The 16,070-nt window shown below is 41.3% G+C and overlaps 1 long non-coding RNA gene across 1 annotated transcript in view; it reads left to right on the plus strand.

The window, feature by feature from the left end:
* The window catches only part of LOC119538634, a 28,131-nt gene extending 13,552 nt beyond the window's left edge, over positions 1-14,579 (plus strand). The window contains exons 5-6 of the long non-coding RNA XR_005217600.1: positions 8,508-8,667; positions 14,112-14,579. This is a non-coding gene — a long non-coding RNA (uncharacterized LOC119538634). The remainder of the gene's footprint in view (positions 1-8,507; positions 8,668-14,111) is intronic.
* Positions 14,580-16,070: the final 1,491 nt, after the last annotated feature.

Here is a 16,070-nt window from a genome sequence, read left to right on the forward strand (position 1 = left end):
GGCAGTGAGTTCACCTGCCGAGATGGCTTAGTTAGAGAGAGAGAGGGCCACATCTGAGCAACAAAGAGGCACTCAGGGGGAGACTCTTAGGCACAATTATAAGCAGGGTTAGCCTCTCCTTTGTAGTAACGAGCTTCATAGGGGCAAGCCCCAAGACAGAGGGCTCAGCATACCAAACTGCCCATCCTCAATGTCTGTGAGAACATCAGCAACAATCCAGGTGAGGAAGTCCAACACCTCCGCATTTTCCCCCAGATCTTCAGGGGGGGCCTCCATATATATTTTTATTCTCTGCCCACAAATCATTTTTTTTTTTTTTGATATAGAAAAATCATTTGACAAGATTCAACATGCATTCATGATTTTAAAAAATTAAAAACTGTAAGCCTAGCAAGAATTGAGGGGAATTTTCTCTATTGGATAAAGGGCATTCTACAAACAAACAAACAAACAGTTTTTAACATCATACTTAATGGTGAACTATTAAACAATTTCCCCCTAAGATTGAGAATGAAGCCAAGGTGTACCACTTCTAGTCAATATTGCACTGGAAGCCCTAGCAATTGCAATAAAGCAAGAAATATAAAAGGCATAGATAGAAAAAGAAATAAAACTCATAATGTTTATGTAGAAAGTCCTGGTGGAATCTATGTAATAATGCCTAGGAAAACCACAAGATACAAGATTAATACAAACAAGTCAATTATATTTTTATATACTAGCTGCAAACTATTGGAAATGAAATTGGAAAAAAATAATTTTACAATCGCATCATAAAACATAAACGTGTTTAGAAATAAACTTTCAAAAAGTGTAGGTTGAATTATGGCTCCCAAAAGTCATGTCCATCTGGAACATCAGAATGTGACTTTTTTTGGAATAAGGGTCTTCCCGGGTATAATTAAAATAAGGATCTTGAGATCACCAAAATCCACTGATGGTGTCCTCATAAGGGACTGAATAGGGGAAGATACTCAGACACAGAAGGAGATGGCCATGTGAAGACAGAGGCAGAGACTGAAGTAATGTGTCTACAGCCAAGGAACACCAAGGATTCCCAGTAGACACCAGAAACTAGGAGAGAGGCAAAACACAGATTCTCTTTCAGAGACTTCAGAAAGAATTAACCTTGCAAACCCCTTGATTTTGGACTTCTGGACCCTGAACTATGAGAAAATAAATGTCTGTTGTTTTAAACCACCCAGTTTGCAATAATTTGTTATGGCAGCCTTAAGAAACCGATATGATATGTAAGACTTTTACAATGCAAACAGCAAAATATTTCTGAACATAAAGAAATGCAGAGATACACCAGGCTCATGGATTGGAATATTCTGTTATTAAGATGCCAGTTCTACTCAAAATGAGGTATAGACTCAAAGCAATCCCAATGAAAAGTTCAGGCAGGCTTCAATAAAAAGTTCAGGCAGGCTTTTTTTTTTCTTTGCATATTTTGGCAAGTTAATTCCAAAATTTATAAGGAAATATAAAGGTTCTAGAATAACCAAATAATTCTAATGGAGGCTTTATACTACTTTATTTTCAATAAATGGTGTTGAACAATTAGATAACTGTCTAGAAAAGAATGAACACTCACCCTCAACTCATGCCACACAAAAAATTAACTCAAAGTAAATCACAGATGTTGATGTAAAAGTTAAAACCATAAATCTTCTAGAAGAAAACATAGGAGAAAATCTTTGCACCTTGTGGGTAGGCAAATATTTCTTAGGTAAGACACAAAATCAAAGAACTATAAAAAATATTTGATAAATTGGACTTGATCAAAATTTTAAACTTTTGCTCTTTGAAAGAAATCATTAAGAAAAAGAAAGTACACACCACAAATTAAGAGAAAGTACTTGAAATACCCATTATATGACAGACTTTGTCTAGTATATATATATTGAGCTTCTATAACCCAGTAATAAAACAAAATAACCTAGTAGAAAAGATAAAGATTTAAACATTTAACAAAAGAAGATATACAAATGGTCCTTAAGCATATGAAAAGATGTTCAACATCATTAGTCATCAGGGAAATGAAAATTAAAATCACAGTGAGATACTACTACACACCCATTAGAATGGCTAAAATTAAACTGACAATAACAAGTTTTGACAAGAATATGGAGAAATTGGAACTAACATTTGCACTTGGTAGGAATGTAATATGGTAAACCATTTTTCAAAATGAGCAATTTCTTATAAGGTTAAATATGCATCTACCATATTACCAGCAATTCTACTCCTAACCTTCACTCAAGAGAAATGAAAACATATGTCCACATGAATACTTGTACACAAACATTCATAGCAGCCTTATTCACCATAGCTCAAAACTGGAAACAATCCAAATGTCCATCCACTGGTGAGTGAATAAACAAATTGTGATCTATCCACACAATAAAATACTACTCAGTGATGAAAAGGAACAAACTACTGATGCATGCAACAACATGGATGAATCTTAAAATTTCTACACTATGTGAAAGAAACCAGACACTAATAAGTGCACAGTGTATGTTTCAATTTATATAAAACCACAGAAAATGCCAACTAATTTGCAGGGACAAAAAGCAGACCAATGGTTGCCCAAGGCCAAGGACTGAGTGAGAGATTGACTGCAAAAGGGCACAAGGAAATTTGGAGGTGAAGAAAATGTTCTATATCTTGACTAGTGAAGTTGTTTAATGGATGTAACCCTTTAAATGGATGCACTTTTTTGCATATACATTATATCTCAATAAATTTGCTAAACATAATGAATGGAAAGGATAGTAGATGGGCAGGAGTAGAAGAGGGAGCCTACAGAGAGAAGCACATAGGTAAAACACAGACGTATGAACACATACATGGCTTATCTCTGAAAATAATTTACTAATTCCTTCCAGGCTGCAACCCCATTCTGTATTATATCTGTGGTTCTCTCAGTGTCCAGAAGTAAGGAGGGCAATGAAGTTCCTGAGTTACATGGGCTCTACTCACATTTTACCCATCGGTATCCATTTAAAGAGTGCTAGACCTACTATAAGAAGACTAAGTGCAAATCTCAACTCTTTGCCCATCTCTAAGACTCATAAGAAGTCATTTTAACTTTCCAAGCCTATTCTGCAAAATGACGCCAATTCTACGAAATAATATACCCGAATAGTACAGTTTTTGTGAGGGCAAAATAATACCTATGAATATGCCTAAAAATACTTAAGTACATCTTACATAGCTGATAAATGCTTGTCAATTAGGGCTTCAAAACATATTTGTTGATTGGTACACCAACTGTTATTTGGTTGTTCATACACTCAAATCTTTTATGACCTTCATAAGTATTATCCAAGTCAAAAGCTTTTCCCAACCAGAGAACACACTTCTATGTCATATTGGTCAATGGAATGCTCCAGAAATTAAAGCTGATTTGAATATTTTAGGTTGGGCCAAATACAATTACCGAGGTAAATTTGTTCCCAAAAAATCACATAACGCATTCCAAAGTAGGAGTGAGGAGGGGATGATCCATTGTTTGTAGATTATCTGTGCCACTGCTCTCTATTAGTGCAGTCAATTGAGAGTAGACTGTACTGTCTAAACAAAAAACAAACAAACAAAAGATAAACAAGTGGTGGGTAAAGGCTTCCTGGTGCGAAGATTTCAAGAAAAAAAGGAAATTTGGGATATAGCAAGGGCTTCCAACTAAAAAAAAAAAAAAAAATTAAGGAGGCAGGAGACTGACTCCTTAATATATTTGCTTAGCAAAAGAAATACATACTTAGAAAAAATAGAAGATTAAAGTTTATAAGAAGTAACTAGTCATATTTAGCAAAGGAAACACAGGAATCCCTCTTCCAAAAATAAAATGGATAACACAATCAAGCTTTCTAAGACTGCTTGATTCATTTGCTTGAATGAATGAAGAGAACAATCATATTTGTTGAGAAACTCAGTGATTGAAGTCCTTGGATGGGTTTTGACATTTCTCCGTGTTTCACTGCATACTGGTGAAGAATTCTTCATGAATTATAGAGAGATGTGGGTTGCTTTCTAACACATTTTTGTTAGTAAACAGACTTCCTTCTTCTGGGTTAGGGGTCTGAAAATACAACACCTGGGCCAAGTTCAGTCAGTCCCCTGTTTTGTTGGAACGCAGCCATGTCCATTCGCTTACTCTCGCCTGGAGCTGCTTTTGCACAAGAGCAGAATGGAGCAGTTGAAACTATATGGCCTGCAAAGCCTAAAATATTGACTCTCTGGCTCTTTACCGAAAAAGTTTGCTGGCTCCTGTTCTAGATAGTACCAAGTTAGAAATGAACATTGGAATATCTGAGTTGATGCTATGTCAGGAAGGAGAGGTTTGCTTACAAAAATTAGAAAGAAAAATATCCATGGCCAACAATAGGAATCAACAACGATGAATATAGAAGGAGTCAGATACATTTAGCTGTTGATTCCTCAAACCAGCTTGTATTATATTGCCCTATGTGAACCAAAAGCTTTAGGTAGACTGATTTAAGTCATGTGAACCAGAGCAAGTAAGTACTTACCAGCCAAACCAAAAAGGTCTTGTTAATTTATCCTGTCAGGCATAAGATAAATGGTATCAACTTTTTTTCCACTCATCAGGCAAAATCTGTATCTTTGTTTGGTGAATAGTTAATTGTCAAATTTTGTTCAATGCCAGATTTTCTTCAAGTATAATGATATTCACTCACCCAGTGTGGGAAAGGGGCATGATGTAGTGCAAAGATCTCCGGTTTTGGAAGAAATGGCAGGTTTAGTGTTGTATACCTATTATAAGTATTTGTGGGACATTGGGAAAGCTGCTTAACCTCTCAAACCCCTGCTTTCTTCATCTATAAAATGGGAGAAATAATTCCTTATGTATGAGATTGTTGGGCAGATTAAACGTGGAAGGCAAACAAAACCCAAAACACAAAGCTGTCACTCAATAAATGTTATTACTTCCCTTCCCTGTCTCCATTTTAGTGGCAAAGGTACTAGTTAAGATGTTTTAATCTCAACATCCCAAGGTGATATTTACTGCCACTGCTTACCAGAAAGTAGTTTTCATTTTTTTTAGGGGAAGAGATTAATTAATTTCTAGATTTGTCTTTAATGCAAAATTTTCCATAGAGATGTGATGTTTGTCTCTTCCTAGAGAAGTATGTCATGCTTCTGTTTGGTGAGAAGTGCCTCCTGTGTTTTCTGAATAGCTCTATATTCCTTATGCTGATTATGCAAGTATCTGCAAAATTAATTTAAAAATCATTTAGCATGGGGACAAAAAAAAGATTTCTAGGAAACTTTTTCTTTTCTTGGTTTCAGTTGGATCCTTTTTAGATTTGAACTGTCCTATCCTTCCTGAAACCATTTCACTAAGCCTAGGGAAAGCTTCTACAAACATTCCAACCCATATCATAATTTCATGGAAGAAACTGTGGACCGAAACTTAGAAATACGAAGTTCAGTTTCAGTGCACCACTCAATAAGGAACAACTAGGAGGCAATCCTAGTATCTCTGACCTTGTCTCAAGAAGGGGCAGGGCTCCTCTTTGGACTTCTGATCTGGTGATGGTCAAATCCTGCAGCTCCAGAGCCCCCTAAGCAGAAGCAGAACCTTCCATCCCTCAAATTGATTTTCGGCCTGGCTTGTATAGCACCTGACCTTTAGAATCTGGGAGCCTATCTAGTTGCCTATACTTACTTGTTCCTCTCTTGTAAAGTACCCCTCTGTATTAGAACCTCAGTCTGCTGCTGCCAAACCCTTCCTGCTTAATTGAACTTCTGCTTTTGTTCCTTCCAGAAAGCCTTGGCCTGTTGCTACCCATATTCCAGCATGACACTGAGCTGCTGGTCCTCCCTGAGCACTGGTTTAGCCATGCGTAAAACCAGAATGCTGGGCTCTCAGGCACTCTGCTCAGATGTGCTGGGGACAAACAAGAAGGCCACCACTGGAGACACAAACTCTATTCTCATCTGCACGCAGCACAGATTCTCCTACTGCTGATAGAACCAAGGTTAATCTAAACTGGTTTTATTCGAACCATTTCTGTATCACTTAAAAATATGCAATCTAGCAGCCATTGTAAATTTTAAATCTTTTCTTTTTAAATAGTGTGTGGCAGGGAGAAGGAAGGTATATCACACATGTATAATTAGGAGAAATTCCCCACCTCACCCCCCCCCCCAAAAAAAAAGCAAAGAAAGAAAAGAATGCTACATATCACCCAGAACATGAAAAGCCCATCTGGATACTTATAGGAACCCCCAAACTAATCCTCAAGCAGCTTAACCTAAAACCTGAAGCACAGAGCCAATCATGACACATTTTAATCCATAAAAGCCAGTTGTGATCGGAGAGAACCAGAGCTCATTTGCCTTGCTTACTTTTCAGTGTCTGGCTCTCTGGAGCACCTTTCTGTGAGGAGAGTGCTTTTCAGAAGCACTAAAAACTGCAGCGTTCCTAGTTAGTAAAGTGAAATGAAAACCACTTCGTTCTGGCTTAAAAGAAAATGGCCACCAGTGAAATTAACGAGATGGTGAATGTGAACGTGTATATTTGGGAGAAGGAACCCAAGGCAGGAGAAGGGGATATATTTTTATTTTTATAATGGCATAGTAAGCTAAGTTTTTATTTCATGCGATTTATTACAGGAAAGTCTACCATTTGTCCACTTTCCAGACATCAGGCTTTTCTTTCTACCCCTAATATAAGTGTGAACTTTTGAATTAATTAATCTATGGGGCAAATACAACAACAATTCTTCTTGCCCTGAGGTCACTATTTCTTCAACCTCAGCCTCCTTTAGACCAGTCTAGAAGGCAGAAGTGAGAAAACGAAAGGATTTCGAACACTCAAAGTAGCAATCTGAATGTCTCCACAATAAAGCCCCACTTTTTATAGTCCCACTCAGAATTCTCTGTTGACTCGTTCCAATTACAATTTTTGACAATCTCAGTTAATGATTCTTCTATGCCTGAAGATGTTTTGGAGTAACAAACTACAAGAGAAGATGGGGAGCCACTGAGGGGCCGCACAAGAAGAGTGGAATAAACAACTGCCAACAGCTGAATACTGAAATGACTACAAAGCAAAAAGCCAAGGAAAATTCTGAGAGCATCGAATTCAACAATGGCAGTTCACAGGGACGACCACTAGCCGTCAAGTGAGTTAGGTGCTGGAAAATTGTTCAAGGAGGCTGAAAATGTAGAAGATGCTGTAATGCCTGGATGGATAAGCTTTTGTTCTTATAAAAATTTACTTACATGGAAGATTTTGATCCTTGATAAAACAGGTAGCTGAGGCATCGCTAATGTAATTAAAGAAGGGTTCGTTTAAGTGCCTTTGTTTGGACATTTCGCATTATTTTCCTGCTTGTTCTTGAATGTAGGGTTTACATGCTCCGAGAGGGCAGCCCCCGGGGACTTCTGCCTTATGTCTGCACACTTAGCAAAAACACCCCATCAGGCTCTTAATGAGTGTCTGGTGAGGATGATGATCAAGAGCTTGGTAACAAGGGTCTTCTCTAAAGGCTGATAAATGGAGCTGCAAGTTAATATTTTTTCATTCTCTCTTCACACTTTTTTGTAGGGCAAAGAGGCTATATTTGAGCACTCACTGACAGAAAAAGTAGAAAGCCTGTTTTCTCTAGAAGTAGGAGACAGTTTTGTCAGAATATTTGCTGACAGTTAAAGAATAGGATATCCAAGATTTTATTCTTATGGCTTATTCTACGATTTGGACATATTTTATCTTAGTCAACCTCCATTTCTAAGATTTTCATAACCACACGTATCATTAACGACATCTGAGATGGATCTGAAAGTTGAGATCCTTGGTTCAATCAGAAGCAATACTTTTTACCTTTTGCAATAATCCACCAACATGCAAGAAAACCAAGAGGTGCTGAGAGTCACTGTGATCTTACAGTTATGTCATGCCACCAAAGAGGCCATTTAGGTTTCTACTTGAATACAGCATTCAACAGAAATGCCTCTCTCTGTGCTAATGGATGAAGATGCACCAGCCCAAACATAAAATAATATAACCAACCTCACTCTATGCAGGATTCCCGTATCAATTCCCATCATTTTTCCAGATTTCAAGTGTGGGAGTTATCTTTGGTGTGTCCCTTATGCCCCCAAACCCATTTTTAGTTACAAAGTCCTGTTACTCTTCTGAGTAACATATGTCTTCTATCTGTCCCCTCCTCTCTATTTTTCACTATTGTCTTTGTCTAAGTTCTTCGCCTCCTCACCTCCTGGATGTCTCCACCAGTTTCATTACTCGCCTCCCTCTCTTGAGTTGCTTCCCCCTCAAGTCCATCTGGAACTCCATTGCCAGATTATTCTTCTTTAAATCCTGCTCTTATTTTGTCATTCCCAAAATCTTCATTGGCAATTTATATCACACCATTTCTTATCTATGAGACTATGCATGTGAGAGAGCTCCGTAAGCAATAAAACATTAAAGAATTGTTGTCATAGTAATAATGACTCTTCCTGGTTTTTAGGGTACTTCATAATGTGAATCATCTTCTCTGAAGTATAATCTGATTTGGCCAACATGCTACCTGGGGCTCTAGAGAGATCAGCACATCACTGTTCAAGGACCAAGTCCTGCTTTTCCTGCTCCACACATTTCTTCCGGAGGGAGGACATGAAGGCTCAATGGTAATATAGTTGGAACATTTTTATTTTATGAAATGACCAGACATGCATGGTTTGCCCAAGACTTCTGTTCTTGACCCTGCCTTATTCATTTTATTAAAGACTTGGATGAAAATAGATTATATTCTTATCAGGTCTGCAGATATCAAAATTGGGGAAAAATGAAAGCTATGCCAGATGACAAGATCAAAGTTCAAAGAGAACTTCAACAAGAGGTCAAAATGAAGGGTACAAAATATAACCAAAATAATTAAGTTTTGAATGCTAGGTTCAAAACTCCAGCTGAACTGGAGGACTTCCGGGGGGGAGGTAAGGATGAGGGCGAATGAGGGGATGGAAAAGAGAGTGAGGGGACATGATTATTTATAAGGGAAATACAAACCAGGCTAACAGTTTTGCATCCAAAATAGATAAAGCACACTTAGGCTGAATTAATAGAATTAAGTCATCTAGAAAGAGGCAGGACTAGTTACACTGTGCCTTCCACTGGATGGAGAGTTCAAGAATATTTGGTTCCCATTTCTACTGATGAATAGGGGAAGAATCATGAGGGATCTAGAAGTCACATATAGTATATGGATTTACTCATGTTTAACTTGAAAGGAGACATTAAGAAAGAATACAATAGCTGTGTTTAAATGTTTTAAAGACTGTTCTCTAAAGGAGGGAGAAGCTAAGGAGGGGAAAACTAGACTCATTGGTGAAAATCTGGAGGAGGTAAATTTTAGCTCAATAGAAGATTTTTTCCTCAATAAGAAACATAAATCAATGGAATAAGATGCCTTGAGAAATTCATTTCTTGTAACTAGAAGTGTTCAAGTATAGATTAAGTGACATCATCACAGGAAACTTTTTTTGGTATTCTTAGCATGCAGAAGGTCTATAGATAACCTGAAGGTTATCTTCCTTTCATCCCTAAGATGTGATATTGCTCCTCCACACCTGTACACATGCAATACCCCCTCCTACTCCTCTCCCAGCTCTATACAACATACAACATTGGTCATATTTCCTGTCCATTGATAGATAACTTTATCTCTCTCACCAGACTATGAGCTCCTTGATGGTAGGGATTCTGTTTTGTTCTATTCTTGGCTCCTGGCACAGTTCCTTAAATAACTGACACACTCAATATATTTTACTGAATTAGCTGAATTGTAAACATCTACCTGGTAAAATCTTACCTAACCTTCACATTCCAGTAGCAATTTCCACTTTCCCCAGGAAGACTTCCCTGATCACTTCTATTGCTATTATAGTCTGTGCCACACAATTTGCCACAATTTAGTTCTCTGCGTCTTTTCTTGTATCACGTTTTTTTTTTTAATGCATTCCAGTCCTATCTCCCCAACTCAACTGTCCATTCTCAGTGAACGAAAGAATGCCATTTAAAAATTAGCCAACGTCTTATCACTCTGCTCATCACCAAGCTAATTAGTGATAATATGCTTGCTCACTGAGTGACAAGTAGTCTAGAACATCTGAAATAGTAATTTACAGTGGAGAAACCTGGTAGATAGCACCTCAACCAAGGGATCAAAATAAACATCACCAGTGATACAACACATCAACCTCATGTGTCCCCCAACATGAGGCACTGAAAAGGCACAGTGTCACCTCTGTAGAATGTCACAACATGAGCTACATCATCAGCTGGAACTGCTTTGCTGGGGAAGTCATGGACACACTCCCAGGGGCCCATCTCCCAGCGCTCGCCTACCCCCACCTCCTCTTCTATCATACAAAGATGTTTCAGTCTGTTTCCATTCCACAACCTGGAGGAGATGTCAAGTCTAATGAAAAGGCCTAACCAGCTCTTAAACCCGAAACCAGGAACAAGCAACCCCAGATGCTAAGCGAGGCACGAATTCTCAGTGGCAGGGCCCCCTCCCATGGGGAGTGGATAAATACCACACTCAAACAGCCTAGTCTCTCTTCTCTAATGCAAAGTGGGGTGTGCACAGTTGTCACCTACTGACTTTGACTCAAACAGTGTTTGGTTACCCAGGGGACCAGTCATGATGGGATCACTTCCCCTGGTATTTTGGACTCTTTGTGCTGTGGAAGTAATAAAGCCATCATTTGCAGAAAGTTTTTGTTGAGCCTCTATTTCCACAACACACCATGTAGCAACTTGCTTCATAGATTCTGGTGCACGTTGAGGAGTGCATAGGGAAATATGGAGTGGATTGATTTCCAGGCTGTTCTTTTTATTGCTCTTATGTTCCTTTTGTATAGGAGCATCTTGGGCAACACGGGATTCAGGACTTTGTGGGTTAAATTCAGAGCCATTTAGGTGGAGGTGCCCTCCCAAAGCTGGGGGGCCTAGGGAGTGCTTTCTCCACTATCTGGGGGAGAGACAGCAAAAATATTACATTGAAAATGTGTGATTTGGGGACAGTGAACAAACCTTCATGATACTTTTGGATACAGACTCCCAGGTCACTATTATGCTGGAGAAGAAGGGGCAGCAAATAGCACTGCAAGGTTTTGGGTATTCTACACCAGCATGGGAATGGGATGTTACTGCTCTCCTGTGGGTCAGTTCTCATGGCCTTTTAGCCACCCCTGTGGCTGTGTTTCCTGCCTGGGCATGCATTATAGGAATTGGTACCCTGTACCACTATGTCTCCCAGAAGCAACTGGGAGGATGCACATCCCAACCCAGTAAATTCTGGCCACCACATTTGGGTAAGTGACTGGTCATGCAGCCCCAGTGGTCCCATCTCCTCACCACATTGTCCAGCAGTGGCAATATCATCTTCCTCATGAGGAAAAGTACATTACTGAAATCATAAAGGACCTCCTGTTTGCAGCTGTCCTCTGCTCCGCTATCTCTGCCTACAATATCCCAGTGTGGCCAGTGAAAAAGGTGATTGGAGCATGGCAGCTGACTATAGACAATCAAGGCTTGAATGCAGAAGTGTCCACTTTGGCACCTGCGGTCCCAGACATTGTGCCATTTGCATATTGGTGCCAGCATATTCCTCATCTTGGTATCCTCCTGGCACTCCTATTTTGGGTAACACAGAAAGCAGGTATTTTCCACTGGGGAACTGAGGAGGAGCACATGCTGCAGGAGATGAAAGTGATTGTTTCAGCTGCTCTGCATCTGGGACCTTTGGAGCCTGGATCTCTGATCGAGCTGAAAGTTTCTGCAGTGTGGAACCACAATGACTGGTCCCTCTGGCACAGGGAGGGAACAATGGGTACTCACAGACCCCTGGGTTTTGGTCCAGGAGGTTCCCAGATGCAGCCCAGGACTGCTCCCCCTTCAAGAGGCAACATCTGGCATGCCGTGTTGGGTCTTGGTGGAAATGGAAAGCTTCCAGGTCTTCCTGATGCCAGAGATCTCCAACAGGTCCTGGGTTGTGGGTAATTAGAACATTTACCCAGGAAGTGCCCAACAAGAGAGCATCATCAAATGGAAGAGGTATATTCTGGATCACGCTAGCCCAGGCCCCAAGGGAGTGACACATTGCATAAGTGGGTAGTGGAGGTCCCCTTCCATGATGATCCTATTGCAACAACAGATGAGGGCCCTTTCCTCCCTGCATTGGCATCTTGGGGACCCCGACTCAATGATGCCCCATCAGATGCTCAGTGCTGCTTCACTGAACGGATCGGCCAAGCTGAAACCATCTGGCATCCATTGGGCAGTAGCTGCTGCTTCCTCACTTCGGGCAGATACCATCTCTGGCACTGGAAAAAGTGCCCAGTGGGCTGAACTGCAAGCAGACCTTTTAGCCCTGGAACACTCAGACCCAAGCACCTCTGTATACTGACTCATGGACTGTCACCAACGGCTTAGAAATCTGGTCAGTTTCATGAAAGGAGTGAGATTGGAGAATTAAAGATTCCCTGGTATAGGGGAGAGACCTTTGCAAACACTTGGCTGCATGGAAAGGCACCATTTGTGTTACCTATGCTGATGCACATGACAACAGTCTGCATCACAATGAATATCACTGGAATGACTTAACTGATAAAGGATGCAACAAGCTGCTTTTTACACCTGACAAGGCTGCTGATTCTCCTAGGAGAGAGCTGGAGGATAAGCCCTGCCTGGAGGATGAGGACAATGAACTTACACTTTATGACATTGGTGAAATAGCTGAATTTCCCATGGATGCTTCTGCTGCTGGGTAGATTCAACTCCGAATTGGGCATGGAAATTCCGACACCATGAAATTATGTGCCCAGGATCGCAGAGTACTTCTTTTCTTAAAAGAGGCTCAATCTGCCATTTACCAATGTGAAAGACGTCAACTATAAGCCAGAACCTGAAGAGGGCATTTAGGAGCTATTTTCAGAGGGGCTGCACTGGATCCCTTATGGCAATTCTGCTTCTGCCTTCCAAGGTGTGTCTACGCCTCGGTTGCAGTGGACACCAATTCAGGCTATGGCCTTACCTTTCCAGTTCGTCGTGCAGGCACAGTATATACATGGGATAACTTGGAAAAGTGGCTTTGCCATTCTTTTGGTTACCCAGATGACATCTCCTCTGACTGAATACCTCACTTTACTGCACAACCCACTTAATGATGGCCCCAGACTCACGGAATTAGATGGACCTTCCACGTCACCCACCACCCATAGGCAGGAGCATTGTGGAGAACTTTAATGGATGCTTGAAGAAAGAGCTTTGATGTCCACACTCTGACAACTCTCTTATTGAACAGACTGTCTACCTTACTTGGGCTTTCTGGAAGCTGAACTCAGCAGTTCCCCAGAAGGGAAAAATGGTTTATCCAGATTCCAAGCACTGGGAGTGTTGAGGGGGACCAAGGACACATTACTGAGGACTCTCCTTTCCAGCCTTCATTAGGAAATCATCTTGCTTTTTACCCCATTACACCCTCTACATGAATCCCAGGATGGTGGGGGGTTAGTGCCACCAGGTGGAAGTGGGCCTAAAATTGCTTAACACATACGTGGTGGCAATCCAGTAGGCTGGACCCATGGGGCCCAATACATGCATACTGGAGGTTAGTGGGTGATGCCCATCCCTGGTTGAGCTGCCAGTCCCCATGGGAATGGTCATGGGACACCTTCGAGGAGTCCTGACAACTCCCATCCATCAGGAAAGAGTGGAAGTGGGCCAGAAGATATGGATAAGACACTCAGATCAATGGGAGAGGGGTGAAATTATGAAATTATAGCTCAGGGCATGGGGCAGACAGATCGGGTGGCCTTAGAAGGAAAAAATAAGTTACTGCTAATAGGCTGAGAGAAGTGTCTCCAATGGGAAGTGGTTGCACAACCACTCTGTCAGGACTAGTTACTGATCCTTTCCCTCCTGTTTTCTACAGATTTGACCCTGTGGCAACTTAGAAGGAAATACCTTCATCCAGTTGATCTAGGCCATTGTGGTGGCAGGGGTCCTCAGCAACAGCTGGATCTGCCATCTGATCCCTTTCTCTTTCTCTCCCGTTTGCCGAGTCCAGATTGACACTCAAGGAGCTGATGATCTTCCCTGCCTCACATCTGAACTACCATCAGGAAGTCCTTCATTTACACCCTGTGACAAAGATAACAGCACAGCCATTGGTTGTGCACTCTTCTTCTCCACACCTCTGGACAACCTGTCGGGATGCAACAACTCTTGATGTAATGAAACTCACAAATGGCTCAGTCATCTTTCCAATTTATTCACCAATGACCACATGATATGCAATGTCACCTTAGCTGACATTGCTGAGTTCACAGCAAGAGCCCTTCAGGCTGAGCAAAAATCATTAGACTCTCTAGCCAAAGCAGTGTCTGATAATCGCATTGCTGTAGACTTCCTCCCAGCCCAAGAAGAAGGCATATGTGCTATTGCTAACACCTCCTGCTATACATGGCTTAATACTGCAGGGGGTGGGCAGTGGTGGAGCCAGAGGTGACTAAAATCTGATGGCAAACCTACTGGCTGCAAAGTGCACAAACAGATTCTATGTGGGACCTCTTCAGCCATGTCCCAGAGATAGGGGGGCATGGATGCAACCATAACTTCAGACAGTCCTGATCACCCTGCTTGGAGTAATGGTGCACATGGGTGAAGCCCTTCTAATGTACAGCTGCTGGTGTTCCCAAGCCTTTACTGCCAAAATTGTGGAGAGCCATGGGCCAATAGGCCCAACCCATCTCCACCTTCATGTCCAAGGTGGGAGGTGAGCTTATATTGTGGAAGATAAAGCAGAGGAGTAAGCTAGGGCTGGCTGAGAGGCTGAGGGGTGGACTGCTGGGGGAGTCACAGACACAGGCTCAGCGGCCCCCCACCTCCTCTTCTATTGTGTGATGATGTTTCAGTCTCTTTCTATTCCACAACCTGGGGGAGATGTCAAGTCTAATGAAAAGGCCCAACCAGACCTTAAAACCAAAAACCAAGAGCCCCAGATGCTAATCAAGACAGGAATTCTCAGTGGCAGGGTCCCTTTCCCCCAGGGTGGGTAAAGACCACACTCAAACAACACAGACTTGTCTCTTCTCTGATGCAAAGTGGGGCATGCAGAGCTGCCATCTACCGACCGTGACCCATGCAGTTTTTGTCTACCCTGGGAGATCAGCCATGATGGGATCTCTTCCCCTGCTCTTTTGGACCCTTTGTGCTGTGTAAGTAATAAAGCCATCATTTGGCGAAAGTTTCTGTTGTGCCCAGAGCTTCTGTTCCCACAGTGTCCCAGGTAGCAACTCGCTCTATGTGCTTCACCCCCAGGAAAGCCCCTCTTAATTATCACACATTCTACTCCCCACTTCTGTTGAATCTACTTTACTCTTTATGACCTAAAAACTCCAAATTCCTACATATTCCCTCAGCCAATCACCCTCTTCTAGTTGTACTTAAACTATATCTCTGTCTAGTCAGTAACACTTTTGAAGTCATTCCATGATGGGTTCACTAGCTTACCAGGATCTATCATCCTTTGTTCCTTTACATCTTTTCATTTTCCAAACTATGATCTTGAGTAATCACCGTCTGTTTCCTCTGTTTCCATTCCTGGTCTGCCAAATATTTCTGTAAAAATTCACAAAACCATACTGTTTAAATCCGAAATAAATCAATTTATCTAACCAACCTTCAACAAGACTTCACTGATGCTATCATTCTTACTCATTGACTGTTGAATCTCAACTGCATTTCCCAAGACAGGATCTGCCACATCTTCTCTCCTTTCTCACGCACTGCCAACGCTCATTCAGACTGATGTCATAGACCACCTGAGTCTATGGCAATACATTCTTAACTATTGCCATCCTGTCCTGTCCACTTTCTAAGCCAATTAATCTTCCTAAAGTAGACACTTAATCAACCTACATGCTCCCCATAGCTACCTGGCGAAATTCCAAACCCCCTTTATATGGCATTCAAGTCCCTTTATGAACTGCCTTCAGATCACGTGTAAAGTCTTTTCTTCTACTAA

The sequence above is a fragment of the Choloepus didactylus genome, chromosome 6, assembly GCF_015220235.1.
Source record: "Choloepus didactylus isolate mChoDid1 chromosome 6, mChoDid1.pri, whole genome shotgun sequence".
NCBI lineage: Eukaryota > Metazoa > Chordata > Mammalia > Pilosa > Megalonychidae > Choloepus > Choloepus didactylus.